The 26,809-nt window shown below is 45.4% G+C and overlaps 1 protein-coding gene and 1 long non-coding RNA gene across 19 annotated transcripts in view; one reads left to right on the top strand and one right to left on the bottom strand.

The window, feature by feature from the left end:
* The window catches only part of FOXP1 (forkhead box P1), a 465,689-nt gene that overhangs the window by 258,044 nt on the left and 180,836 nt on the right, over positions 1-26,809 (bottom strand). The window contains exon 1 of one of the 18 annotated variants that reach the window (XM_070050581.2): positions 465-3,499. The exons of the other annotated variants lie outside the window; for them this stretch is intronic. The gene's annotated coding sequence lies outside the window, so the exon portion shown is untranslated. Of the gene's footprint in view, positions 1-464; positions 3,500-26,809 lie in introns of those variants that run through there. 18 annotated transcript variants of the gene reach the window in all.
* LOC149124303 (uncharacterized) lies at positions 14,569-16,219 on the top strand. Its single transcript, XR_016214207.1, has 3 exons — positions 14,569-14,930; positions 15,255-15,438; positions 16,188-16,219. It is a non-coding gene; the product is annotated as an uncharacterized LOC149124303 (long non-coding RNA).

Below are 26,809 nucleotides of genomic sequence, written 5' to 3'. Positions count from 1 at the left end.
TCAGCTTCTCAGAGGAGTCTCAGCTCCCCGAAGACGGGTTCAATGTGTCCACTACCGAGAGTGTTAAGAGGAAAGTTTAATCTTGAAAAATTCCCTGGACGAGTGCTACCCTATAAAGCAGCTTACCCTGCACTATAAGAAAGTTACCGTGTCTTATCACAGGTACTATATTTAGGGATACAATCTGCAATTAAAGCATGAGCTTGCATCTATTTTACAGATACTTTAACATTATTAAACTGCTTAACTTTGCTACGTGTGAAAAACATCCCTCTATCACTTAAAATGCAGTAAGCAAAGCAAACTGGAAAAACCGTTTGATAATTTATCTATATCTTATGATCAGTTAACTAATTTTTTTAAGGTTTCTGTATTATGTCAGTACAAAGTACAGTGAAAGAATGTCTACTGGATGCAGTAAAATTTCAAAGTGAGAAAACAAAATTTAAAAAGTAAATACACACCTCAGAAGGTTCTGGCAATTGTATTAGTCACAGTCAGGGTATTGGAACTTTCATCTCTGTCCAAAATTTTGTAAAAATTGTGTCTTCCCCAGGCTCCCTCTGCCAGCATCACTTTCACCTTCGCAGCCCTGTCTGGCTGCTTCTTTCCAGCTCATGTATCCACGGTCTAATCTCTGTTCTGCAGACCTAGAGTCACAAAGTAACTAGAGTGTTTTCTTTTGTGTTTTTGTTTTGCTGTGCTGTGGTTGGTTTCCTAAATCTCTCTGCTGACAGCCTGCTTTTCCCCACATCAGCATAGCTCTTAGGCCTCCAGTGTCTGGGGAAGAAACCTCCCACCAGGAGGGCGTTTCTCAGGTACATGGACCTGCTCACAGCTTCCGGACAACGGCACGGGGACCCTCAGAACTCCCTCTGCTGCCCCAGGGAGCCCTCTGGGGCTGGTGCTGTTCTACTGCCCTAGAGAAAGAGACTTGCTCAACGGAGTGATGATGCAAGCCTGGCTGCTGGAACAACTAACAGACGCTTCTTCCAATGCTCGCAGGACAGAACGTCCTCAAACTCCATACTGCCCCGTGCCTGTGGCCAGGGGGACAGGGAAGCACAGAGGAGTTGCATGCTACACGCCACGTCCCAGGGCAAACTCAGGAGACGAGAGAATGAAGGCAGACTGCAGAAGGTTGCACCCTGCCAGGCCCACTCTGCCTGCTTCCTCAGCAAAGCTGACTCAAAACTGCAGCCCAGGTCTTTCCCAGCTTTGCCCGGCTTCGTTGCCATTTTCCTTCCCAGAAGCTGGGATGAACTAGAAGCCAGGTAAAGTATTAGAAACACAATGTGCCATCCTGGATGGTAATCCAAAGGGTTGTAACCATTTCCCATGACCAAAGCCAATCAATGAGACCTGGAAAGCTAAGCTAAACCTGTACCTACCCTACCCCCCCCCCCAAAATCCACTACCTAACTGGAGGCTGCTTTGGATCATGAGTGGGATAAGCCACCTGCTGTCTGTCTCCCCTCTTCCCCAGTAACGTCTGAATGCTGAGCTGACCACCTCTGCCTCCTGCTTCATGAGCCCAGTTTCCTTGTTTTAATTCCTACGGAGCCTCAATTTTAAGTTTTATTTATTTAAAAAGAATGCACTGCTTAAAACTCCCTTTGTGGGGCCGGCATCGTGGCTCACGTGGTTGATTCTCCACCTGTGGTGCTGGCAACCCATATGGGAGCTGGGTTCTAGTCCCAGTTGCTCCTCTTCCAGTCCAGCTCTCTGCTGTGGCCCGGGAGTGCAGTGGAGGATGGCCCAAGTGCTTGGGCCCTGCACCCGCATGGGAGACCAGGAGGAAGCATCTGGCTCCTGGCTCAGGGCTTCAGATCAGCGCAGCGCCGGCCATGGCAGCCATTTGGGGGTGAACCAACAGAAGGAAGACCTTTCTCTCTGTCTCCTTCTCTACTAACTCTGTCAAATAAATAAAAAATAAAAACTCCTTTTGCATAAACTGTTTAATAAATGACTTTAAAAAACTGAAACTAGTCTTAAGGAATTTCAGGGGTAGGGGCAGGGCCCGAGGAAAGACTAATTCGTTCTTTTCCCGGCTGCTTTCCGTGGCGCTGAGCGCTCTACGTGTCCTGGGATTCCATGGAGGCGGTGTCTTCTGAGCCCGGATCCCGGGTGCAAGCATTAATTTTTCCACTAGTTCAGCCTTTCTGCCATCTCCACCTTGATGTTCTCAACTGTTGTTTTCAAATGATTGGTTTTTGATAAACAACCTGCTTCAGAGGAAACTTTGTTTCACTTCTTCAAGTGGAAAGCCAGCATGTACCCCTCTGTCAGAGAAGACTTGATAATGGGTGTAATAAAGCCCAGCCAATGTTGTGAAAGTCTAGCCAGATCCTGCTGTTCTCAGAAGCTCTGAGTGGCAGCCATGTTCTTTCTTTGTTAAATACTGAGCTTGCAACTGGCAGAGACAGATTAAAGGTACCACCATACTGAGTCCTTCTCCTTGGTTTTATCAGAAGGATTTTTAAAAAGCACCTAAAAAGCCTTTTCCAACCCACCAAGCCAGTGGCCTAAGACTCAGATACTGGGGAACTTAGCGAGAGGGGACCTAAGAGGGCCACAGGAGGACCTGGGCTCTCTGCGTGACCAGTTAAGCACTATATTCCTAATGATGCCATGTGTAAGGCACACACTGAGCGCCGACTGTGTACACGTGCACTGCTCAAGAAATAAACAAGAAGCCAGGTGCTCTTGTACCCAGACCAAATGGGGCTCCTGGGTCATGGAGATTTCACTGAGAGAAGACATTGTAAACCTCAAACCAGCAACTCCAACAATGCACCCTCCCCTTCCAGGCATGCCTTTTCTCACACCATCAAAGCATTGGTGCATCAGCCACTTAAGCAATGCTGCCTTTCCACAATGCAAGTTCAGAGTTTATTCAGCACCAAGTCACCACCGTATGATAAAAACTATAAGCATATCATTCAAATGCTTTATTGGTCAAAAAGATGGATGCTTTTACGAGCCCAACCTTTTTTGTAATGGAGAGCCTCTGATGACCCAGCATTAGCCTCATTCCCTGCTATTAATCATACTTCTAAGAGCTCATTTTGCCTTAAAATCTTAAGAAATTGCTATAATTTAAAGACATGGTGTCTACATAATGGGAAATGCTTCATAGATTGTATCATTTCATAAAATACTGTATTTTATGGGAACAATGGCAATGATGCTAAGGTACTACTAAATGAGTATAGTTCTATATATACTGTATATGTGTATCTGTGTGTTTGAATGGATGCAGATTTATATGGACAAGGAAATATAACCTCTTTTCTATTTATGACTTCCAACATCTGTACACCTGAATCACCACCTCTGAAAGTCCATTAATCCAAAGGCATGGGTGTAGAGTTTACATAGATTAAAAACCAAAATAATGCTCCCAAACAAATGAAAGATAAAAATGAGAGGGAGCAATGCTGATGGGAAAAGACAGAAAGATGTGAAAGCGCACGGCTGCTCTAAGGAAACTCCATGGCAGTGAATTCTCCACTCATCATCTGTCATTCCCGGGCCTCATCTGTCCCCGTGAAGAGAACCAAGGGCAAGCTCGCCAATAAGTGACTTCAGGACAAACTCCAGGCAGCTGCCAATTTACTTGCAGTATGATTTCAATAATGTAACGATGCCCCGAACCTAGGTCCTCATCTCATTAAACCACCCTTCAGGACCCTTTAGCACAGCTGAACACCATGACGGGCGGGACCTGAAAGAGCTGTTCAAAACACAGAGCTAAAATAAATCTTTTCTCAAGCACCCTTTCAACTGTTACAGCTATACAACCGGAATGCAACATACACATGTTTATCTTCAAATCTTACACACACACACACACAAATGGTGACATCATGTTACATGATGAACAAAGGGTAGGCTCCAATTGGAGCGAAGATTTTTGAATAGCTCTTCTGTGAATGGTTGGGAAGAACACAGCACCAGTTGGCCTCAAAGTCAGGAACCCAGCTCTGGTGCTACAGTTAGCAAGGGCTGAACGCAGGATCTGTGAAACAGCTGGAGGCTGGTGACAAAGTGTAAGTGGAGCTGTGACAAAGGATCAGACTGCACAGGGCTCAGCAATCCCAGCTCTGGCCGAGGGGCCCCTATACACCTCCCAGGTGCTGTCACCTGATCAAGACAAGCGCCAAGACGTTGGCTCCACACTCTGACTTGCAAAAAAGCCAGCTGCTGCGCTTGTTCCTCAAGGAAGTGCTGGGCCAGGGAGGACGCCTAGAAAGAGATCAAAGCCTTTCACCAGGGTCCCTCCAGCACACTGTCACAGACACGCCAACAGGAAGGGCCGAGCCCGAGGTGCCCAGAATGGGTGGAGTGGTAACAACAGTGGGGGCGGTGCACAACAGCTTCCCTTCACATACTTGATTTTGGGGTCATCGAAAGCTTATTGGACCTGCTGATGTCTGATGAGGCTTGAACTCCGCAGGATTCACTTGTGGACTAAACACTGCAAGAAACTTTTGAAAACGTGTTACTACTCCTTGCATTCCTATGGGAAATAGTTAAGGTGAAGGTATGGGGCCTATTTATGCCGGAAACAACACCTGCTATCAAGTATGCACCTTACTACTCTGGCATCTGATACAAGGAGTTACAATTCTTCACCTGTAAAATGGATGTGACAGGGCCCATAAGCAGCAATCCCTGAGTTAAGACATATCAAAGGCCACAGCCCACGGATAAGCAGCTGGTGGAGGAGCTAGTGTATTTATCCAGGAGCAGAACCTTGTGGGACTTCCTGTAGGAAACCTACACAAGGGGCCAGGGATGTGTTTCATGACCAGGGCTTCCAGCTAGAACCACATTTGCCCCCGGCATGTAAGGAAGTAACCACTTTTTACACTACAACTGTGCAGTACACCTGAGGTGGAGGACACAGAGCAGGGTGGTGGGGACAGCTGCAGGGGCATCACTCAAGAGCTTGTCAGAAACGTAACTGCTCAGGTCAACACAATGAGACTCTGCATGAACAAGAACCTCCCCACTCCCACCCACCCTCAAAGTCTGAGAAGGCAGGTGCAGGGGAAAGGGAACAGACTTAGTTGGGTCTGGTTCTCAGCTCGGACAATTTCAGTTTTCTACAAGCTGTGTTTGACCAGTCCATCTTTTAATTTCCTCATTTAAAAGTCATACTCCTCTGAATCCAGTTTGTTCATCCTTCTAAGCAGTATTCAGTTTTTACCTACCTAGTATGTACCAGACCCTGTAGGAAGTGTTAAGGCAGCAATGGGGAGCAAAAAGTGATACAGCTCCATCAACATGGAGGCGATGGAGATGTCTGATCAGGAGGACGCACACTAATCAATCAGCCATCTGGAGAGGCAGAGATGGGGACTGCAGGAAGTGCTACCATGAAAAATGCACAATGCTCTGAGAGTGCACAAAGATAATGTAGGTAATGTGCCTGGTATGCAGTAGGTGCTCAATAAATCACAGTGGTTATTACCAGGTCACAAGACCCAGCCCTTTGGGAGGTCACTAAACACTGCTCCAGTGCAGACGACTCTTCTCCCCATCATACACGAACCTGAATTGAACTCCATTCTCAGTTCAAATCTTGTAAAAATGTTTTTTTTTTTTACTTTTGTCTCCTGGCTAGATGAGGACTGTAACATTAATGAAGTCACTTTTTTTTTTTTTTTTTTTTGACAGGCAGAGTGGACAGTGAGAGAGAGAGACAGAGAGAAAGGTCTTCCTTTGCCGTTGGTTCACCCTCCAATGGCCGTCGCGGCCGTCGCGCTGCTGCCGGCGCACCGCTGCCGGCGCACCACGCTGATCCGATAGCAGGAGCCAGGTGCTTCTCCTGGTCTCCCATGGGGTGCAGGGCCCAAGTACTTGGGCCATCTTCCACTGCACTCCCTGGCCACAGCAGAGAGCTGGCCTGGAAGAGGGGCAACCGGGACAGAATCCGGCACCCCGACCAGGACTAGAACCCGGTGTGCCGGTGCTGCAAGGCGGAGGATTAGCCTAGTGAGCCGCGGCGCCGGCCAATATTCCTTCTATTGATAGCACAAAAAACCACCATAACGTTCTGGGATGTTAAGACTGAGCTCTTGGGGTCAATGCTGTGACTCAGTAGGTTAATCCTCAGCCTACGGTGTGGGCATCCCATATGGGTACCGGTTCTAGTCCTGGCTGCTCCTCTTCCAATCCAGCTCTCTGCTATGGCCTGGGAAAGCAGTAGAAGATGGCCCAGGTCCTTGGGCCCCTGCACGCACATGAGAGACATGGAAGAAGCTCGTAGCTCCTGGCTTTGGATCAGTGCAGCTCCGGCCACTGCAGCTATTTGGGGATGAACCAGCAGATGGAAGACTTTTCTCTCTGTTTCTCCCTCTCACCATCTGAAACTCTCTCTCTCAAATAAAAAAATAATTTTTTTTTAAATAAGACTGATCTCTTATTTACCAACGTGTAGACAAAGGGAAAAATGAGAACAGGGCAGAGGGTAATACTGCAAACCAGCCTGGTTCAAAACAGTCTTTTGATTATCATTTTAAAGCCTCAAAAATCTAAAGAAAATCTTTAATTGGCTTTTCAGAGGCATTTCTTCTTTGTATATGCAGTTTGTTGAAGTCAAGAACATACATGCTAATAATGCAGACAGGATTAGCAACCTGTCCCTTAGAGTGTAGATACAAGTGGCTAATTATTCGTGCACCAAGCACACGTCCAAACAGAGGGGAGACTGGACTGAACAGGAGTTAAACCAGTGCCTATTACCAAATCCCTGCCACCGACAAATCCTACCCCAAGAATGGAGATAACCTGAGTCTGTTACACTGAATGGGAAACTTGTGGAATGGTGCAAGTGGGCGTGTTCAATGAGTCTTAAAATAGTCTTCCAGGGAATCAGATCTTCCTTTATTCCTTCCTCATGAATTCATGAACTTTAAATAAAAATGTTAGGGTCAGGCATGATGGCACCCGGGGCTAAAGAGCTGCTTGTGACACATGCATCCCACACTGGAGTCCTGGTTGCAGTCCTGTCTAGTCCACTTACGATCCAGCTCCCTGTTAGTACACCTGGGAACATAACAGATGATGGTTGGTACTTGGGACCCTTGGGAGACCCTGACTTCAGCTATTTGGGGACCGAGCCAGTGAATGGAACATTTCTCTCTCTCTCTCTCTCTCTCTTTCTCTCTCTCTCCTTCCTCTTTCTTTCCCCCTCCCCCCAACTCTGCTTTTCAAATAAATATTTGAAAAATAAAAATTTTAAGTATGGTGAAACAGGTCTGCATGTTTGCACAAGTTTTTGGTCTTTTTCCAAAAAATCTGATTTCCTTCCAACAGGTGGATATGTATGATGGCGGAATTCTGACCTCACTTTTATCAGAATGTCCCTGACTGAAGAAAGCAGGAACAGAACAGCTGATGTGAGCTAGGAACAAGTGTGTCAGATGCAACACACTTCATGCTAAGACCTCAAGAACTCAACATACCGTAGCTGAGAGTCACAATCAGCTCACACATGGGGTACCTCTTCTGATTTTTGTAGGATGGATTGTTACATGGACTAGGACACAGCCACCAGGATCTTGGTAGGTTGTAAAAGATGGATGGTATCCATTTCTACTGGCTGCAGTAAGATGTCCATGCATGTAGAACTGTTTCCCTGAGGTCCAACTATTAAAAACAGAGTGTTAGAGAAAAGGGCACAGCTGGAATAGAGAAAACATCAGCATTAAATAAAAAAAAAAAAAGTCAGGGGCAGGGATTCGGCCTGGCAGATCAGACACCTGTGTCCCATCTTAGAGCACCTGGATTTGATGCCCAGCTCTGCTCCTGACTCCAACTTCCTGCTAACGCAGATCCTGGGAGGCAGTGATGATGGCTCAAGTAATTGGGTTCCTGACACTCATCTGGGAGACCTGGATTGAGCTCCTAGCTTTGGCCCAGCCCAGCCATTGCAGGCATTTGGGGAGTGAACCAGTGGATGGAAATATTTCTCTCTCTCTCTCTCTCTCTCAAATAAACTAAAATATATATTAAAAAAAAAAGAACTTCAAAAGAAAAGAAATCTGTCCTTCCGTAGCAAAAGTTTCCCACCTGGGCAACCTGCACCACCTCCACTCCACCCTCCATCCCCTCCCCTTACGGTGGACATTCGGGAAATGTCGGAAGGACACTGGAGTTGTTATAGCTGGGACGGAGAGTGTGCTACTGGCATCCAGTGGTAGGGACTAGGGATGCTAGGGACCCACTCTAGAATGCACAAGACAGCCCCTACCAGAAAAATCTTCTCATCCCACACGTCAACAGTGCCATGGTTGAGAAAATGGTCCTGCAAGAATCTGTTCTGTTTTGCCCTGGGATCAAAGCAATGAGTCCAATTTCTTGTTCAATAATAAATTTATAATGTGCCTTAAAACTTTAATGAATTGTGAGTTTTGCTTGCGTCTCGACTTCATAAATACTACTGAACTGAGCACCTGTTATGGGCAGGTTAAGCAAGGCTTCCGCAACACCCAGACCTATGAGTGGGTACAGTCGTCCTTCAGAATCCACAGGAGACTGGTTCAGGATCCCCTGTGGATAATCAGCTCTGTAGATGCCGCAGTCCCTTATACAAAATGCTGTGGATTTGCATAGAGCCTACACACATCCTCCTATGATCTTTAAATCATCTCCATATTACTTATCCATAATACAATGTAAGTGCCATACAAAGAGTTGTCATATCATATCATTTAGGAAATAATGACAAGAAAAAAGCTCAATACAGATGGAGTTAAAAAATATTTTGGAGCACCGGTGTTGTGGTGTAGTGAGTTAAGCTGCAGCTTGCAACACTGGTATTTGAAATCAGAGTGCCAGTTCATGTTCTGGCTGCTCCATTTCTGATCAAACTCCTGCTAACTTGCCTGGGAAGGCAGAAGACAGCCCAAGGGCTCGGGCCCCTGAACCCATGTGGGAGACCCAGATGGAGTTCCAGGCTCCTGGGTTTGGCCCAGCCATTGAAGCCACTTGGCGAGTGAACTGGGTGGAAGATCTGTCTCTCCACCTTTCAAATCAATCAATAAATACATCTTTAAAAACACATTTTTGATCCATTCTGGTTGATCCCGGAATGCAGAACCTGTGGATATGGAAGGTTAAGGCCAAGCGACTGGGCAAGGGGAGGGCCTATGCACGAGCAAATAGGAAGACAGGTGAGTGGAAGAGGAAGGAGCCAAGCTGGAGAGCCAAGAGTGGAGCTGGAATGACCGAGAGCAGGGACAGGCTGGAAGGAGGGCAGCCCCTTGGGAAGTTCAGTCTGAGAGACACAGCTAGCACGGAACTGAGGCCGGAACCTGGAGCACGAATGAGGCAGCTCTCATGCAGTGCTACAGGAGCTGGCGGGGTGGGACAGCGCCCAGCCCTGCCCCCTGCTTCCTCAGGGTCCTGCTCCTCACTGATCCCGTTTCCCATGCAGACTTCTTGACTTCCCCTCCCTTGGTCAAGGGCACTTGCCAGTCTTCAAACCTGGCTTCCTCCACCTTGGTGTTGCCCACTACTCCTGCAGTGTCACTGGAAGAACCACACCTGGTTGTCTGCACCCCCTCCCCATGCCCTGGCTCCTCTGCACACTGCAGGCTAGCTCGCCCCCAACCCTCTGCTGAAAATACACCCCCACATCTGCGGGTGCTGAAAGCAGTGCACTCCAATTCTTCCCTCACTGACCTCTTGACAACACAGGACACCATCATTCAAACTTTCTCTCTCCCAGGAGACAAGTTCTCCTAGCTGCCAGGTTCTCCTCCTTGTTCCTGGTTCTCTGCCTGCGTATCTGGTGGCTCCTTACTCAAATTCTTCATGAGCGTCCCTTCCCTCAGATCATTCTCAAATGTTCCTTCTTGCTCAGGGCTCCCAAACTCTAAGGCAGGGATTGGCAAACTTCTGCAAAGGGCCAGAGAGTAAATGCTTCTGACTTTAAGGCTGCACGGTCTGTGACCCAGCCACTCTGTTCTGCTGTTGCATGGCAAAAGTAGCCAGACACATTATGCACTCAAGTAGATGTGTTCTAATAAAACTTTATTAAAAAAAAAAATACAAGAGCTGGATTTGGCCAGAGAGCTGTGGTTTGCTGGCCCTTTCTCTAAAGGACTACTGGTGGTGAAAGACCTCCATCTGCCCATGGCCTCAACTCACTCCTGTACCTTGGTGGCTCCTCAATCATTTTCACCAACCAACCTTCCCAGAGCGGCAAACTCTTGGTCACTGCCACCCTGATATTTAAAAGAACCTCATCTTTGTCTCAATCTGAAATCACCTACTCCCTCCATCCAAACTCCTAGCCAGTTCCTGTTTCCTGCCACCTCTGTCCCCTGCTTAGTTTCTCAGTTCCTTGGAAGTATGGTCTCTGTGGTTTCACCTCTGACTTAGATCAGTCTGCACTTGGGACCCTGTCAAAAAAAAAAACAAAAAAAACCAAAACAAAACAAAAAAAAAACTGAGTGGACAGTGAGAGAGAGAGACAGAGAGAAAGGTCTTCCTTTTTCCATTGGTTCAGCTCCCAAGTGGCCAATCCGAAGCCAGGTGCTTCCTCCTGGTCTCCCATGCAGGTACAGGGCCCAAGCACTTGGGCCATTCTCCACTGCCTTCCCAGGCCACAGCAGAGAGCTGGACTGGAAGAGGAGCAACGGGACAGAATCCGGCGCCCCAACCGGGACTAGAATCCAGAGTACCAGCGTCGCAGGCAGAGGATTAGCCAAGTGAGCTGCAGCACCGGCCTGGGCCTCAGTTCTTAACGATAGGACAGCAGTTCCTCAACTCCAGACCCCAGTGGAATCAAGTCCTTCAACCAGCTGAGTCAGGAGGGCTGGGCTGGGACCCTGGAGGCAGTGGGGACGACATGCAGGCCACAGGATATGAATACGATGGGACCTGAATACACCCCAGCACTGATGAACCCAACAGAGAGCAGGTTCTCTGTCACACCTGACACCGAAGGCCACTCTTTGAAACTTCCTAGTGAGGCCAATTCCGCTGGTTTGTAACCTAACTCTAACTTTCACTCTTTTAAAGACTTTACGGGGGACCAGCATTGTGGCGTAGAGGGTAAAGCCACTGCCTATGATGGCAGAATCCCATATGGACGCTGATGCTTATCCCGGCTGCTCCACTTCTGATCCAGCTCCCTGCTGATGGCCTGGGAAAAGCAGCAGAAGATGGCTCAAGTGTTCTGAGTCCCTGTTGCCCAGATGAAGCTCCTAGGTCCTGGCTTTAGCTGACTGTTGCGGCCAGCTAGGGAGTGAACCAGCAGACAGAATATGGATCTCTCTGTAATTCTTTCAAATAAATAAGTAAATCTTTAAAAACTAAACTAAACTAAAAAAGACTTTACTGTGCTCACCACGCATGCGGTGCTGGTGTCCCTCGGGGTTCCTCCTGTCCTCTATATGTGCCTCACCCCCGGCTGGTCACTGACTCCATCAGCCATTGCTTCTCTTCATTACTGCTTATTTTCTTTTTTAAAAGGAAGGAATCATCTTATTTTTTCCAGTTTATTTGAAAGAAGGGGGGTGGGGAGAAAGAGAAACAGATCTTCCACTCACTGGTTCACTCCTCAAAGTCCAGCAGATCCCCTAAAACTCAACAAGTCCCAAGCTGAAGATTCCTTCCGCAAACCTGCTACCTCGCCTGATCAAGGAGAAGTCACTGTCCACACCTCCCGCTGATCATACAGACCTGGTAATGCTTGGGCTCGTGTACCCATCAAGTGCATCCCGTTTCTTTTCCTCACTACCAGGCAATCTTCCCTCTTCCTCTTTCTCCTACAAACTCAAGGATACTTCCGCTACCACCACAGACATCATTCCAAACAAAAGCCACTCTGACCAAGTCGCTCGCTGGCTGGCAGACCTCCTAGAGTTTTCTGTTCTCAAAAGGACAGTCCCAATTCCTCTGTCTGGAGTAAGAGGACTCGGATAATTTCCCAGACTTCCTTCTGTTAGCCATTTTCCAAACATACATTGCCTCTTCTATGCAAACATTCCATGCCTCTTCTATGCTATTCCCTCCCCGTTAGAAGTCCCTTTGCTCCTACTTTGATCACGTAAACGCCTATGCATGGTTTGAAAGCCAGCCTGAACACTGCTTTTGGAGTAGTGTTCAAGTACCGTGTAGGCATTGATAAATACACTGCCTGGAATAACTGCTCAATAAACTAGTGATTCCTTCATTCTCACAAACTAAGGAGGAGATCAGAAGGAAAAAAAGTGGAAAATTCTGAGTTTAGAGAAGTTAAGCCAGTCAAATCATCCTTAGAGTCAAAGAGGAATAAAAGCATCTGCTGGGAGCCGCTGAGGGTGTCGCAGAGGCTCAGGGGCAGAAGGTGAGTTCACACTGGAGCCGGGGAGTCCATGCGGTGTGCTCAGTTTTACGCAGGAGGCAGGACTGTGCACTTGGCATGGCTCGGGGAGCACCTCCAGCAATGCTCCTTGAGCTTGGGAAGGGTGGTAGATTTGGTTAAGGAGATAGCAGTTGCCAAGGCTAAAGCAGTAGAGGAAAGGACGAGAGAGGGAGATGGCAGAGACCAACCTACTGAAACCACTGGCTCTGGGCTCTAAGTCGGGTGAGCAGAGGAGAGGTGGGGAGAAGATGTAGTGGAATCAATGCACGTGACAGCAAAGGGGCAGAGATGAGAGGCTGTGATCAAATGGAGGGCTGTGAGAGTCTCAGTGACACATACTTAGCAGTGAGGCTTAGACAAGCTCCTAAAATCACACAGCGAGTCAAAGGAGAGGACCCCGCACCTAGCACAGTGATACGCAGTGGTGCTCAGAGGACACTGGCTGCTGTGCAAGACAGTACGGCAATACCTCAGAAATCTGAATGTAGACCTACCATATGACCCAGGCATCCCACTCCTGGGAATTTACCCAACAGAAATGAAATCAGCATATGAAGGAGCGATCTGTACCCCCATGGTTATTGCAGCTCAATTCACAATACCTAAGACATGAAATCAACCCAAATGCCCATCAACTGAAGACTGGATAAAGAAATTACGGGATATGTACACCATGGAATACTACACAGTGGTAAAAAAAAGAAAGAAAGAAAGAAAGAAAGAAAGAAAGAAAGAAAGAAAGAAAGAAAGAAAGAAAGAAAGAAAGAAAGAAAGAAAGCCTATCATTTGCAACAAAATGGATGAAACTGGAAAACATCATATTTACTGAAATAAGCTAGTCTCCAAAGGACAAATTACACATGTTCTCTCTGATCCGCGATAACTAATAGAGCACCTAGCAGGTAATCTATACAAGTGAAATTAACACTTTGAGATGCAATGACTTTGAACAGCCTTTGTCTCAACTGTTGAGGAACAGTTCTGTTTTTCATGCAATTTTTTGAACTCTTTACTGAGTATAGAGTTAACTGTATGTGTATAAAGTTAATTAAAAATCGATCTTAGTGAGAAACAAGAATGGGAATAGGAGACGGAGAAGGAAGAGAGGTGGGAGGGCAGATACAGTGAGAAGAATCACTAAATTCCTAAAGTTGTATTTATGAAACTCGTGAAGTTTGTATTCCTTAAATAAAAGGTTTCTGGGGGAAAAAAAGAAACTTAGGCTCAGGGCTCAGTCTCAGGAAATGATTCCCACTGAGCCTGCTGGCGTTAATAAACCACTCTCGATCCTCAATAAAAAAAAGAAGACATTGGCTGCATAAATAAATGAGTGACTGCATGGGACTGAATCACACCCTCTCCTCACGGACCTAGGTAAGCCGCCAGCATCAAATTTATCATGAGGCTCATCCAAAAATAACCACAGATTAACCTTGTGAGCCAAGCGCCCCCCCCCCAGCCCTTTTGGGAAGGTTGTATTTGCCATTATTCTAACATGATAATGTAGGCGGTATATTTAAGAGAGTTAAGAGGACCTGGCACATTATAGACAGTAAATATTTGTGGAACGAATGAATACCTAAGTGGATGAATGAATGATAGATTACACGTTACCTGTAACACCTACAATAAACATCCACTACCTTGCTAAATCATCACTCGAGGGACGACATTCACCAAAGTCAGACTGAACAAGCGACACAGAATGAAGAGTAGTCAAGGCATCTTGTTTCTCAAAAATACCGATGATGCAAAAGTACCAGCTTGGGGTGGCAGTGTGTGACGAGTGATGAAGTCTGAGACTCTGTGGCCACGCTATTCCGACATAAATGCTAAGCCAGCAATCCTTTTCCTGGGCAGCCACAGTTCAGACAGGGCTCAACCTGACCGGCAGTGAGCTCTGTCTTTAACGCCTCTGACTTCAGACACTACCAGTGTAGCTCAAGTCTCTGCACGACTGGGAAGGAAACAGAGCTGATAAGAGAATTAGTGCTTTCTTCCAAAGCACGTCACCTAGGATAATAAACGCATGTTAGACCAAAAAAAAAAAAAAAAACCTCTTAAAAGAAATAGGTGAAAAATATTTTAACATGAAGTTCTAAGCCTTATTGATGTTTGTAAGTATTAAGGTGGGAGGGACTTCTGAGCCAAGTCATAATTGCTAATGCTAGATTTCTTCCCTGTAGAATTCACCACGATAAACACAGATTTGCATATTTTGCAGGTATTTTATTCCTGTAAAGGCTTTTTTTCCTTGCCAAGAAGAGCTGTTTCTCCCACACACACACACCCCCAACCTACTTTCTGATTCTCTACTGACTTGCTGTCCACATCCTGGGTTTTGGGAGCTCTCCCTCAAATATCAAGGCAGGAAAGAACCTTCTGAACGACAGAAACAGGAACAGGAACTTGAGCACACCTTTGGAGAAAACACGTGTGAGCAGACCTCAGTGTAGACTAATGGGCCAAAGCCGGGGACCCAGAGGGAGCAGGAGAAATCGAATCCTCGCACTTCCAGCAGGACACGGAATGTTCACCCCCAAACTTCCACCTCCCACAAATGGTGACTTTGGAAATTAGACCCGCACGATTCCAACTTTTCAGCAGTCAACGGGACAGAGATGGGTAGAGAGAGTACTTTGGAGCCCAGACTTCTATCTTTATAGAAACTGTTGCAGACATCAATGGCATGGACATTTGGGGGGGGGAGGGGGAGGCAGCCTCTGCTGCTTGGACTCCTGGGAGAAAAGGTTTAAATTACATTGATTATAATCTTCCCATTTAACTAGAGCTAACTCCAGTCCCTCGGGATGCACGCTTGGGTGTCTCACTTACTCTCTCACGGTCTCAGCTGGTAACAATCTCCGATCTTTCTCATTTCTTACAGGCAAAGCTGGATCCTTCGAATCGCCGATGCTCTTTCTAAGTCTCGATGGGCGCTGCTGACATCAGAGCAGCACTGTCTCAATGTGAGCTTCTCCAGCCTGGCCCAAGTGTGACCCCTGCTGACTCTGCCCCACCGGAGCCTTGGAAACAGCGCTCACCTGGGCAGAAGCCTCTGCCCGGCCCAGGTGATGTCAGGGTTCCCCTCTCTCAGAGTCTCACTTACCAGCCTCTCACCTTCCCTCTCTCCCTACCTCCTCTCCGTCCTGTCACCACGTCTGTCACCAGCCAGGAAGAGGGCGGTGTTCAAGGCGCTGGTCACAGACTCAAGGACAGAGAGGTTCCCAGGATGGCTGTGGACAGAGCAGAGGCTGGGGGGTCTCCCATGTGCCTGTGGCGGTGGCCAGGTGGTGGGTGCGGTTCTGGGATGCAGGGGCCCATCCTCGCTTCTCTGCCCAGCCGGGAGCTAGGCCTTTGCCTGCATGGGCACACGGGCTCACGGAGCTGGCCACCCGGCGACACTCCTGTGTTCCTACAAGCCCCTGCCATGAAGCCCACACAGCTGGCTTACCAGAAGACCACAGGGCCCAAAACAGGAGGGCGTCTTCCTGTGGGAGCCCACACGGCCTCTACATAGAGTGGGCTCGAAAAACATCCTCACCAAAACAAACTGAAAAAAAAAAAAACCACCCCCCACCCCCCAACAAACGGTTAGTCAATTTGAAATTCTTCAAAGGTCCGGCCTAGTCTAGGGCTTATCTAACGGTCTATTGAGTCCTCGGCAAGTCATGTGAAAGGAAGTCCTATGATAACATTTCCTGAGACTTCTAGACATTTGATTAAGGAGTTATAAATCTTGGAGTCGGACTTGTCACAAGCACAGGGAGATTACACCCGTGCTGTCAAGATTAAGTAAACTTGTCTTGTTCTCTTACAGGTCTTTTGCAGCCCTGTACCACAGATTAAAAGATTTTTTTTAAGATAAAAAAAAAATGGTTACCATCATGCTCAATGTTTAAAAAAGTTAAAAAAAAAAAAAAGATGACCAAAGGAATTAGAAAGTGACAATTTTATTTTATAAACACTGAAACGTGTTTACCTGCTTTGCATCGGCAAGCTTTTAATAAGCAATATGCAAAGAAGACAGAAGATTGTCTCCCGGGCTGGTCCCAAATTGTCATCTGATTAATGTGCTAACAGCTAAACGAAGAACCTGTACAAAGTCGAAGAACGTGTGTGAGCTCTGCAACCCCCAGTCTTCCAGGAACCGATTCCAAGAATGTGGAGGAATAAAATCAATATCACAGGGACGGGAGTGGAGAGAGGGAGGGGGATCCAGAAGCCCCTGTCAAATTCTATTGCTAATTTTGAATTGACGCACGGTTCTAGGAACGAGCCGTGGTTCCCATCAGCAAACCTGTGGAGACAGAGGTTTGCGGTCCACATGTCACCCGAGGAGGCTGTTTAGGGAGTTCTAGGTCACTGGGATCTCCCTCAGTTTAGTGACAAGAGATTTGGTGCCTAAGTGGAGAACTTACTGTTTTCAATTCTGCAAACGCACTGAAATTATTGGGTTAAATAAAGACATGACAAGCTATAAATCAACCTGCCTTCTTCTTCTTCTTCTTCTTTTTTTTTTCCTGGGGAGTTTTTTTTTTTTTTTTTTTACTCAGGTGTACTCTAAATGTGCATTAAACTGCAGCTCCATTAAGCAGTTACAATGAAGGTAAAGGGCACAAGGCTAAATACCACAGGACCTTGTATGGATCTCATAGCTTTAATGGAATCAGGTTTTTAACAACTCTTTTTTCGTTAAATACAGTCAGTGTCAGGAAGATGCGTCCCACTCATAAAGCAGCGCAATGACAATGTACAGTGGCACTAACACAAGGACATAGTTCATCATGACATTTCCAGCAATTCCCAGCTGATTAGGGTCATTATGTTGGAGGTCTGATTTATGTTGTCATTTCCTCTCACGGATCCTGCATCAATGAATCTTAATGAATTGGTAAATAAGGGTGAAGATTACACTCTATGACACTGAAACATTCCTCATTCTCAACACCCGAGATTTATGTAGCCAATTAGTGACTAACAGAGAAAATTGGCTGGCAGAAAAATAATATTCTTTATGGTACAAAATGGAAAAAGCTTTCTCGTTGAAGGGCAATGCCACAGCAAAAGTCCATAAAGTAGTTGATATGTGGAAACACAAAAGATGGGCTCTAGGAGGGCTCCCCAGGAAAATGCGTCGGCTGCCCCCGCTGGCGGTTTCCTGTTTTTGGGGGGGAGATGCTTCATTGTTTTTCAAAGGTTACTGGCTTGATAAGCAGCCCTGTACTGCATAAAGGGGGAAGTTGGCCTTTTGTGGGGCAGGAGTTAAGTACACCCCTTTATTACTCAAGAGCTAATTCCCTGTATTTACTGGAACGCAGGAGGGAAACGGGCACAGATGACACCGGTTTTCCCCCTGATTTTTGCCATTATGCCTTTCTCTTGACTTCTTGCAGACAGGTAGCCATAATCATTCGTACATAATCAGGGGCCACTAAAATCTTTCATTCTGATTAATTACTGGTAAGTGTGCTTAAAGTACAGAGCATGTTTCAAATACCAGAACTTTTTAATTTAAAAAATAGCCTAATCATTAACACAGAAATCCCTCTGCTTACTAGTATTATTTTACATTCACCTGTTCCTGACCTCATTATAAAACCAGATGAAATGACTGTCATAAACAGGAAAAAAAGGTAAAAATTCCCCAATGAAACATAATTCAGAAGATCTTGGCTTCACCTAGTGCTTGAAGCGTAACCCTATGGTGTGTGTTCATGAATGCAAAGCGTAGCTCTGGAGTCATTACTGCTTAAGTATATACTTAATGCTGAATACTGTCAGGAAAAAAAAAAAGAGGTTCTCAAAATCCACGTATTTATTCAGATTTCCTCATACGGGCTCCACAATATCCTTGTGGAATATGCAAATTGGTCATGTCTCTTTCTTTCAGCTGGTGTCTAGTCAATGTCACCAACAGAGCTCTGAAATTAATGAAAAAAAAAAAACCCACCAAACCCAGAAGTTGGGTCGGCAGCAGTGGGGTTCTCCGAAGCACCTCGCTAGCCAACAGTTACAGCAACAAGACGGACTCTGCACTGCCGGCCTGGCCTGCTCGCCTCGGTGCCGGGAAGCTCCACGGCCACTTGAGCACCCTCCTGAAGGGGCACGGCTCTGTCAAGGACTCCCAGGCCACTGTGCCACTTCTGTCAAGCCCGGATCATCTCTGAGGCACTGCAACCTTCAGGACTCCCTGGAAACCTGCAGCTCACAATCCGAGCTCTGGAGGCAGGCGCAGCTTCTACAAGGTGTGCCAAGCAGCAGGGCTGCAGCAAAAGATACCCAGCAGCCAAAGCCGCCACACTTGGGGAGGGCTGGGAGGAGGGAGAAGGGAGAAAAAGGCCAGCAAAGCCCCACAAAGGCTGCAGGTGCATGCAGGTGACTTCGGCGCTCAGAGATGCCAAGAGAACTGTGCAGCTTTTCCAAAGGATCACTTTTTTTATTGTTGTTCTTTGAACCAATTTCTCAGAGAGCGAATGCAGAGAACTGGCCAGGGAAATCAGAAGGGTAGGGGGTGCTTCGGAGGCATTTGATGCCAAGAAACCTCTGCCTGCATAGCAGAAGGCCTTGGGCGCATGGAACCGCTCTCAGAGGCAGCACCACTGGCCCAGTGCTTAAAGGCTGTAAGTGCTCCTCCACTCCAAGTCAAAGAAGCAGGAGCGGGGAAAATGTAACTCCTCTACCTGTGACAGTAAACACATGACATTTTAAAGTGCTAAATGAAACTAGCATCCAAAAATGGAAAAAATTAATTAAGCACAAATCTATGAGTGAACCCCTAGCTAAAAACCAAGATACAAAACCTGCTAAGCCAAGCCTGGTGGGAATAGAGCTTGGTAGCTAAACCCAAGGGCACGCGGCTGGCAGTCTGCTCTCCACACCAGGAAGAGCCAGGAGAAAACTTCACTCATGTTTGATTTTAAAACTGCTGTTTGATACCGATTCCAAATGAAAGTGTTTTGTAAAATATTTTTGCAGTGGGTGGCATCACTTATCAGCTGTAGGTGGGGTGTGGTGGCTTGAAGCGTTTTCCCTTATTAAATTATCAAATAATCATTTAAATGGTGTTCACACATTCTGTTCCATTTCAGATACACCTACCAGCAGGGCAGGCTTGCCAGGAAAAGGAACAAACTTCTGGTGGGCTCTGAGTCTTCAGAACACTGCTTTCTCCACTCTTAAAGAGGGCGAAAACCCGAGCTTGCAAAGCCAAAGCCACTTTCGCTCACCGACAGATTGTCTTGGTGAAAACCGAGGTTCCACAGCTGACAGTGAAAGTCTCCTTTTCTTTCTATGGGAGCGCTTTGGTTTAAAATAGCTTCTTTTCTTAAATGAACCACGGATCAATTTTAGTGATCCTGACAAGAAACGATGAAAACGTAGGCCTTAGCATTCAGAAAGGAACTGAGCATGGGCAGGGACGTTTAGTCTTAATAGCTCCCATAAACATGTTTCCTTCTCATTTTACCTGCAAGGGAATCAAAGCGAACCGACCCTTCCTTTTCACCTTATCAATACAATCAGTCAATCCACCTACGGCTACAGCTACAACACAAGGAAAAAAAACTGAAGAGTTTTTCTAATCTTTCAAGAGAGAATTAGTTTATTACAAATATCCAAAGGCACCCATGTTTGGGGTGGTGGGGAGTGCTGTGGAGCTAGGCAATGCCAAGTTGTTGCCCTACTGCTTATTTTGGAGAAAGTACAAATTCTGGACATTTCAAATTTCTCATTATGTGTTAGGGGAAAAAAATGGACTACAAGCATTATTGAAAAAGCAAAATTTTAAAAATATAGAGTTGAAAAGATGCTACTAGGAAAACTCCGGGAAAAAGAAGTTAAGCAGTTACAATAATGATAAAAAGATGTACGGATAGAAAAAGTCTCTTTTTTCATTCTGGCACATAAATAATTTGGGGGGACTCAACTAGATTGTGGTCTGTGGCGATATCAGAGCATGCGGAGTGTCAGGCCCTAGAATCCTAGAATTTAGAATGAGAGGAACAGGCAATTTGCCAAGGGGCAGACAGTTCACACTTCAACGTTATCTCCTGCATGAAGGCCACATCCATTTTCTGGGTGACCCTTCAAATGTATGTGGAAAGAATTCTGTACTGAGAAAGAGTTATGTAAGCTCATGCAGAATCGGCACTTGGCCTATTTCAGAAATTTCCAGGGGTTGTCCAGTCTATGCTAGGTTACATATGCAAAACAGTGTGTGTCTAAAAAATCTAACTCTGGGGGCATGCATTTTGCTTAGAGGTTGATATCCTGTTTAGGACACTCATGTTCACTATCATAGTGCCCTGGTTTGATTACAGCAGAGTAACACTCCGTCCGTCTGCTTGTCTATCTCCATGCCTCTTGGATAAATACATAAACAGGTAACCCTGAAGGGGCTAGTGCTTAAGCAATCTAATATAAAAAGAATTTGACAGTATCAAGATAAAAGATGTACCACAATTTATTAATAGACAGCAGCCAGCCGAATTACATGTAGTAAATCATAACACATCCAACAAGGAGGGCCAGATGGATTTCATACCAGTGAACAAGGGCTGGTGCTCTTTGAGAAAGATTCAGAGGCCAGAGTCAGCTTTGCTGAGAAGAGCACTGTGATCAATTAGTAATGTCTGCTATAGGAACTGGCAGAGGGGAGAGATTGTGAGTTATTCTAGCTATCTGCAAGCTATCACTCCATGTCATCTCCATGTCATCAAACAAAAGCTAACATGGAAGACACTGGTTTTCTCTAAGGCAGAAAGCACACTCTTGCTCATGGGTCTCAAAAAATAAAAACAGAAAATATACACAAAACAGGTTTCCAATTTGCATCAAGAAAAAGGCTTATGATACCAAACGTAGAACACTGTGACAAAGAGGGATGCAGACTTTCAGAAGTATTCAGCTCACCTAAGATTGAAACAAAGCTGAGAGTACATGGTATAGTTTTAGAGATTGTACTCCCTGACTCCTGGTGTGCCACGAAGAACAAGAGATGATGAGGACTTGTATATTTTTGGAATGCAAGGAAGGCAACTAAAATGCATAAAAGTGGGATACGAAAGAGAAGTTATAGCCTTGGTAACATCAACATTTTTTTAGCTCAAATTAAAAATTGGGCTGAGAGACATGATGGAGGAATTTCTCGCTGTTCTCAAGAGGTTGTGTTCAGGGGTCCCTGGGATTGCATTATCATCAGGGGGCACTGAGGTTGCTGCCAGTCCTGGCTTCTGTATAACCCTCACCAACCTTCAATGCTACAAGCTCACTCCCAGGATGTTCAGTGGTGCTGTTTCCTGCATGTCAACTTGGGGCAGTGGAGACAGAACAGTTTGCCTTCAATGTCAAATAAACAAAAGGGCTTTCACGCAAATAAAAGTATAACATATTTTAAAAGTTTAACCCATTAAAATCAAAAAACAAAGTGTTCATTTCACTTTAACATGTTTCCTTTTTGGTGCTCAGTTAGTTGTCACTTATCAAGGAGAACAAGTGGTATTTGTCCCTTTGGGATTGGCTTATTTCACTCAACATAATGTTTTCCAAATTCCTAACAGGGATCACTTTTCAGTTAAAATTTAAACACCTAAGAATAATTGTGTGTTAATTACAGAGTTCATTTTTTCTGTTTGTTCTACTTAATACTTTTGGTTGAATACTGTAATCAATACACAATTCTTCTTAAGTGCTGAAACTTAACTGAAAAGTGATCGCTGTTAAATATAAGAGTGGGAATAAGAGAGGGAAGAGATGTGCAATTCGGGACATGCTCAAGCTGACTTACCTCAAACGGTAGAGTTAGAAACATACCAGGGGATTCCAATTCAATCCCATCAAGGTGGCATGTACCAATGCCATCTCACTAGTCCCGGTGATCAATTTCTGTTCACAATTGATCATAATGATAGGACTAAGAGCCAAAGGGAGCACATAAACAAGAATAGTGTCTGCAAATACTAGCTGATAGAATCAAAAAGGGAGAGAATGATCCAACATGGGAAGTGAGATACACAGCAGACCCATAGAATGGCAAATGTCCTAACAGCACTCTGGCCTCATAATCAGCCCTTAAGGCATGCAGATCTGGCTGAAATGCCCATGAGCATATTTCAGGCATGGAAAGCCAAGACACTCTGGGGGGAAAAAAAAAAACCTAAATGAAAGATCTCCACGAGTGAGATCCCAGTGGAAAGAATGGGTCATCAAAGAAGGAGGTACCTTTCTCTGAAGGGAGGAGAGAACTTCCACTTCGACCATGGCCTTGTCTAAAAAATGATCAGAGTCAGTGAACTCAGGGGGCTTCCATAGCCTTGGCAACTCATGACAAGAGCCTAGGGTGATTACTGAGGCCATAAACAAGAGTGTCAATTTGTTAAGTCAACAACAGGAGTCACTGTGCACTTACTCCTCATGTAGGATCTTTGTCCTTAGTGTGCTGTACATTGAGATCTAATGCTATAACTAGTACTCAAACAGTATTTTTCACTTTATGTTTCTGTGTGGGAGCAAACTGTTGAAATCTTTACTTAATGTATGCTAAACTGATCTTCTGTATATAAAGAGAATCAAAAATGAATCTTGATGTGAATGGAAGGGGGGAGGGAGTGGATAAGGGGAGGGTTTCGGGTTGGAGGGACATTATGGGGGGGAAGCCATTGTAATCCATATTCTGTACTTTGGAAATTTATATTCATTAAATAAAAGTAAAAAATAAAAATAAAAAAAATCAAAAAACAAACAAAATTTTTGGACAACCGCTACACTTGCCAAACAACTGTCAGGGACAAATACCTCAAAGCCTCACACAGTAAAAGGAAACTAACCATTCATTCATTGCAATCCAACTCCAAAGTAATCCAATCACTGCACTTGCCTCCTGCATCCGAGACCACCTGACAAAATGGACAAGCAAAGGACACTCAAAGACTGCCCTTCCAGAATCCAGTCTCTGTTTTCACCCTGGTAGAAGAGTGATCCAAACAGCACAGGTGGACAGATGGGGGGATGCAAGGGTGCTCTTCAAAACCCTGAGGGAGCTAAGTGCACTCCCGCATGGCCTACCACCAACAGCAGGTCTGTGCTTCTGCTCAGAAAGTCTTACGCTGTTGGTAGGGGTAGGGGTGTCTGCAAAGAAACGTTTAGTGCAGGCGAGTCGAAGGCATTTTCCTTCCCAGTTATGTAGGGAACAAAAGCTACCATTAACATTACTCCCTTGTGAAGGTTCAAAGAGTCAACCTTAGGCCAACTGGGGGTAAGATGATTGCAAATGGAAGCGCCGCCGTATGGAAAATTTCAGGCAGTAATCATAGCCAGGAGCCAGTGGCCCAGAGATATAAACACCCTGAAAACCAATTGATACTAATGAAGCTGCAGCTCCCAGGCAGGCCAGGGCAGAGGGAGGGGTGAGAATTTTAAGCACTTAACAAGTAAGTGGGCGCGTTTCACGCTGGGTACTGATCTTTGCCAGGACCCAGTCTTCCTTTGGCCATCTCGCATCTAATACCCTGTCCCTTGACTTCTTAAGGACCAAAAAGTAAAGTGGGATAATATCCCACTTGAATGCCTGCTTTTAATGGACGACGTGACAGCTATAATTTCCATGTGTTCATTCCAGTGAAGGCTTCCATTTATTCTGATGGAAAAAAAAAATCTTAGAAGACTGCAGATCAAACCCGCTCCCCCCCCCCGCCCCCCCCGGCTCAGATTTTAAGAACTGACATGGATGTTTAGGGAAGAAACTTTTTAGGCACATAATGCACCTTTCCACTGGGGTAGTGTTTCCGAAAGTTTACCGTTAACATTGCATTTTCCCGAAGGCATCTATACAGTAAATAGAGTGGGAAATAGACATGGACAGTGATTATGCAGCCTCTTGAAAAATCTAAAGACCCTTTTATAAGGCAAACAATTGAGCTCCGATTCAGCAAGTATTTTGATGGTCTAGGTTGGAGCTGTATGGCATTTCCTATTCGCCTTACTCAGTAAGCAAGCTTCCTGAAGGCAGGAAGCACACCATGCCCAAGAACGCAGGTGTCGAATCAGTATTTGTTGAGTGATATACATTCACATGATGGCGCTTCTCTCATTAAAAGAAAACTGTATTTACACATAAAGCGTGCTTAAGTCAGGATAGTTAAAGAATATATATTAGGAGGGCATCAAAGAGACAGACGCATTATTTATCCAAGGGAATCGCATCCAAAGGAGTTTGTGGCACCAGGATCCTGGGTACCAATGCTTGCAGGTAATCAGAGTCCAGATTAGACTCATGTAGAATCCATCAAGGAATCCCATTCGCTGCAGTTCCATGACTGACGCTAACAGAATCATTATAGTCGCTAAGCAAAAATTTACTGGTGTCAGGGCACTAGTTGGGTATAGATACATCTTCCAAGTCCAGGTTTTTCAAATACAGGGGGTGGGGGTGGGGGCAGCTATGTCCCCGATATGATTAGGAAGGACAAGGTGTTGAAACAACCAATGGTGTTAGCCCCTTATTACCGCCCCTACGGAAACACCTTCATCTGATGCTTCATCCCCAAATATTTCCCAATCATCGGCTGTGTGCAAAGTCCCTGGAGAGCACATCCACTGCGGCTCTCTAGTCCTCTTCAGGATCAACCTCTGAGCCCCCAGTCTCCCACCTGGTCTAGCCATCATCAGCTCTAAAGAGGCAGCCTGTAGATGCTGCAGCCACACGGTCCTTGAAATGAGAGCTGCAAATGCAAACCACCTAGGCACACTTAAAATTCTGAATAAGCACATTTTAAAAATTGAAGAGTGGTAACAATTTTAAAATATTTTGCATTTAAAATATTTTGATTAACCTCATATCCAGAATATTTTAAATTTCAACATGCAATCAATACAAAAGTGATGGAGACAGTTTACATTTTTTTCTCTACCAAATCTCTGAACTCCAGTGTGTATTTTGTATGGAAGGCACTTCCTGATCTTGGGGAATCATGCATCAAGGGCTCCACAGCCATACCTGGCTAGAAGCCCCTGTACTGGATTGTCAAGATTCTGGGTTGGAAGTTGCTGTATACAGTACGAGAAAGTCAGACTTGTTTTGTGTCTTTACTTTACCTGCTTCAACTGGGACTGCTGAGATCTGAAGCCAATGAACAGTGTAGGGAAAGGATTATGATGGGACAAAAAGGCGATGTAAAAATGGCATTAAAAGATAAGCTTAATTTGGTGTTTTTTTTTTAAATCCATGCATAGTGTTTTCATAATACACACTTCCATGAATTTTTTGCAACGCCCTCACAGTAGCAAAAGGAAATAGATTTTCCTTGAAATTTCCATGTGTGTCCTGCAAAAATGAGGGTACTTCAAAAAGTCTGAAAAAATAAATAAAAAATTTATTTTGGTGCAAATTGTTGTAAAATCCATGCCTATGAGGGGGTCTTCGAAAGTTCACAGGAAGGTGTGCACCATGAAAATACAACAAATGGAATTCAAAGTTTTGTGCACCCAAACAACCTTATCTTTTAATCTCATTTTCCATGAAATTTTTGAAGTCCTCTTGAAGGTATAAATAAAAGCATAAGCTATGAGCCTATACATATACATGGGGATACGTATAAACACATATGGATCCGTGTATCCATAAATTCTAAGTGATATTCACTCTGTCACCTGTCAAGATAATAGTAGGGGAAGACTTCAATCAAAGGCAAGGAGGCAGCCGGGCATTCTCCTCCCCCAAGCAAAGAGGAATGTAACAACAGTCTAGCTGGTGTGTCTGGAGCGGTGGAGGGGGAGGAGCTGCAGGTGGCTTCCAGCCAGGAATTTACATCACGCGAAAAGACTGAGAATTTAGGAGATTCTCGATTATTTAGAGCACACATTTGAGTCTAAATCTTCAACAGATTAAAACACACACACTCAAAAGGCCTTAAATATCATAGGCACTCAACATACGTGGGATTCACAAATCAGTTACTTAATTAATAAACCAACTATCTTAGGAGCACAAAACGCTCTCAAGCTACACATTGAGTCCTAGGAAGTGAGTGGTGGTGACTAAGCAGTAAGGGCTTTGCAGGCAAGACACATGGGGACACAAAGCCCAGCTCGGCCACTTTTAACGATTGGAGCGAACATCCGTTTCCTCATTACCAAATACAGGCAAACAACAGCTACCTTGCCAGGTGTCTCTGGAAACAAGGCAGGGAAGGTACTTAGGCTGGTACCCAGACACTACTGCTGCTCAATAAATGAATGTACAAAATATACACGTGCCTCTAAGGAGTAATATAGCCGTGTGTATGTGTGTTTGTGTAATATAGCTCTGGGTGTGTGTGTGTGTGTGTGTGTGTCTACAGTGAAAGACCCAATTCCAGTGCAGTGGCCAGGAGTGGGGACTATGTTGAGTCCCTGAAGATATACAGTTCTTGGTTCCCGCCCTAATAGCTATGTGGCCTGGGCCAT

Source organism: Oryctolagus cuniculus, chromosome 10 (genome assembly GCF_051225735.1).
Source record: "Oryctolagus cuniculus isolate XC-2025 breed Fujian yellow rabbit chromosome 10, ASM5122573v1, whole genome shotgun sequence".
NCBI lineage: Eukaryota > Metazoa > Chordata > Mammalia > Lagomorpha > Leporidae > Oryctolagus > Oryctolagus cuniculus.
This window is presented reverse-complemented; position numbering and strand designations above follow the sequence as displayed.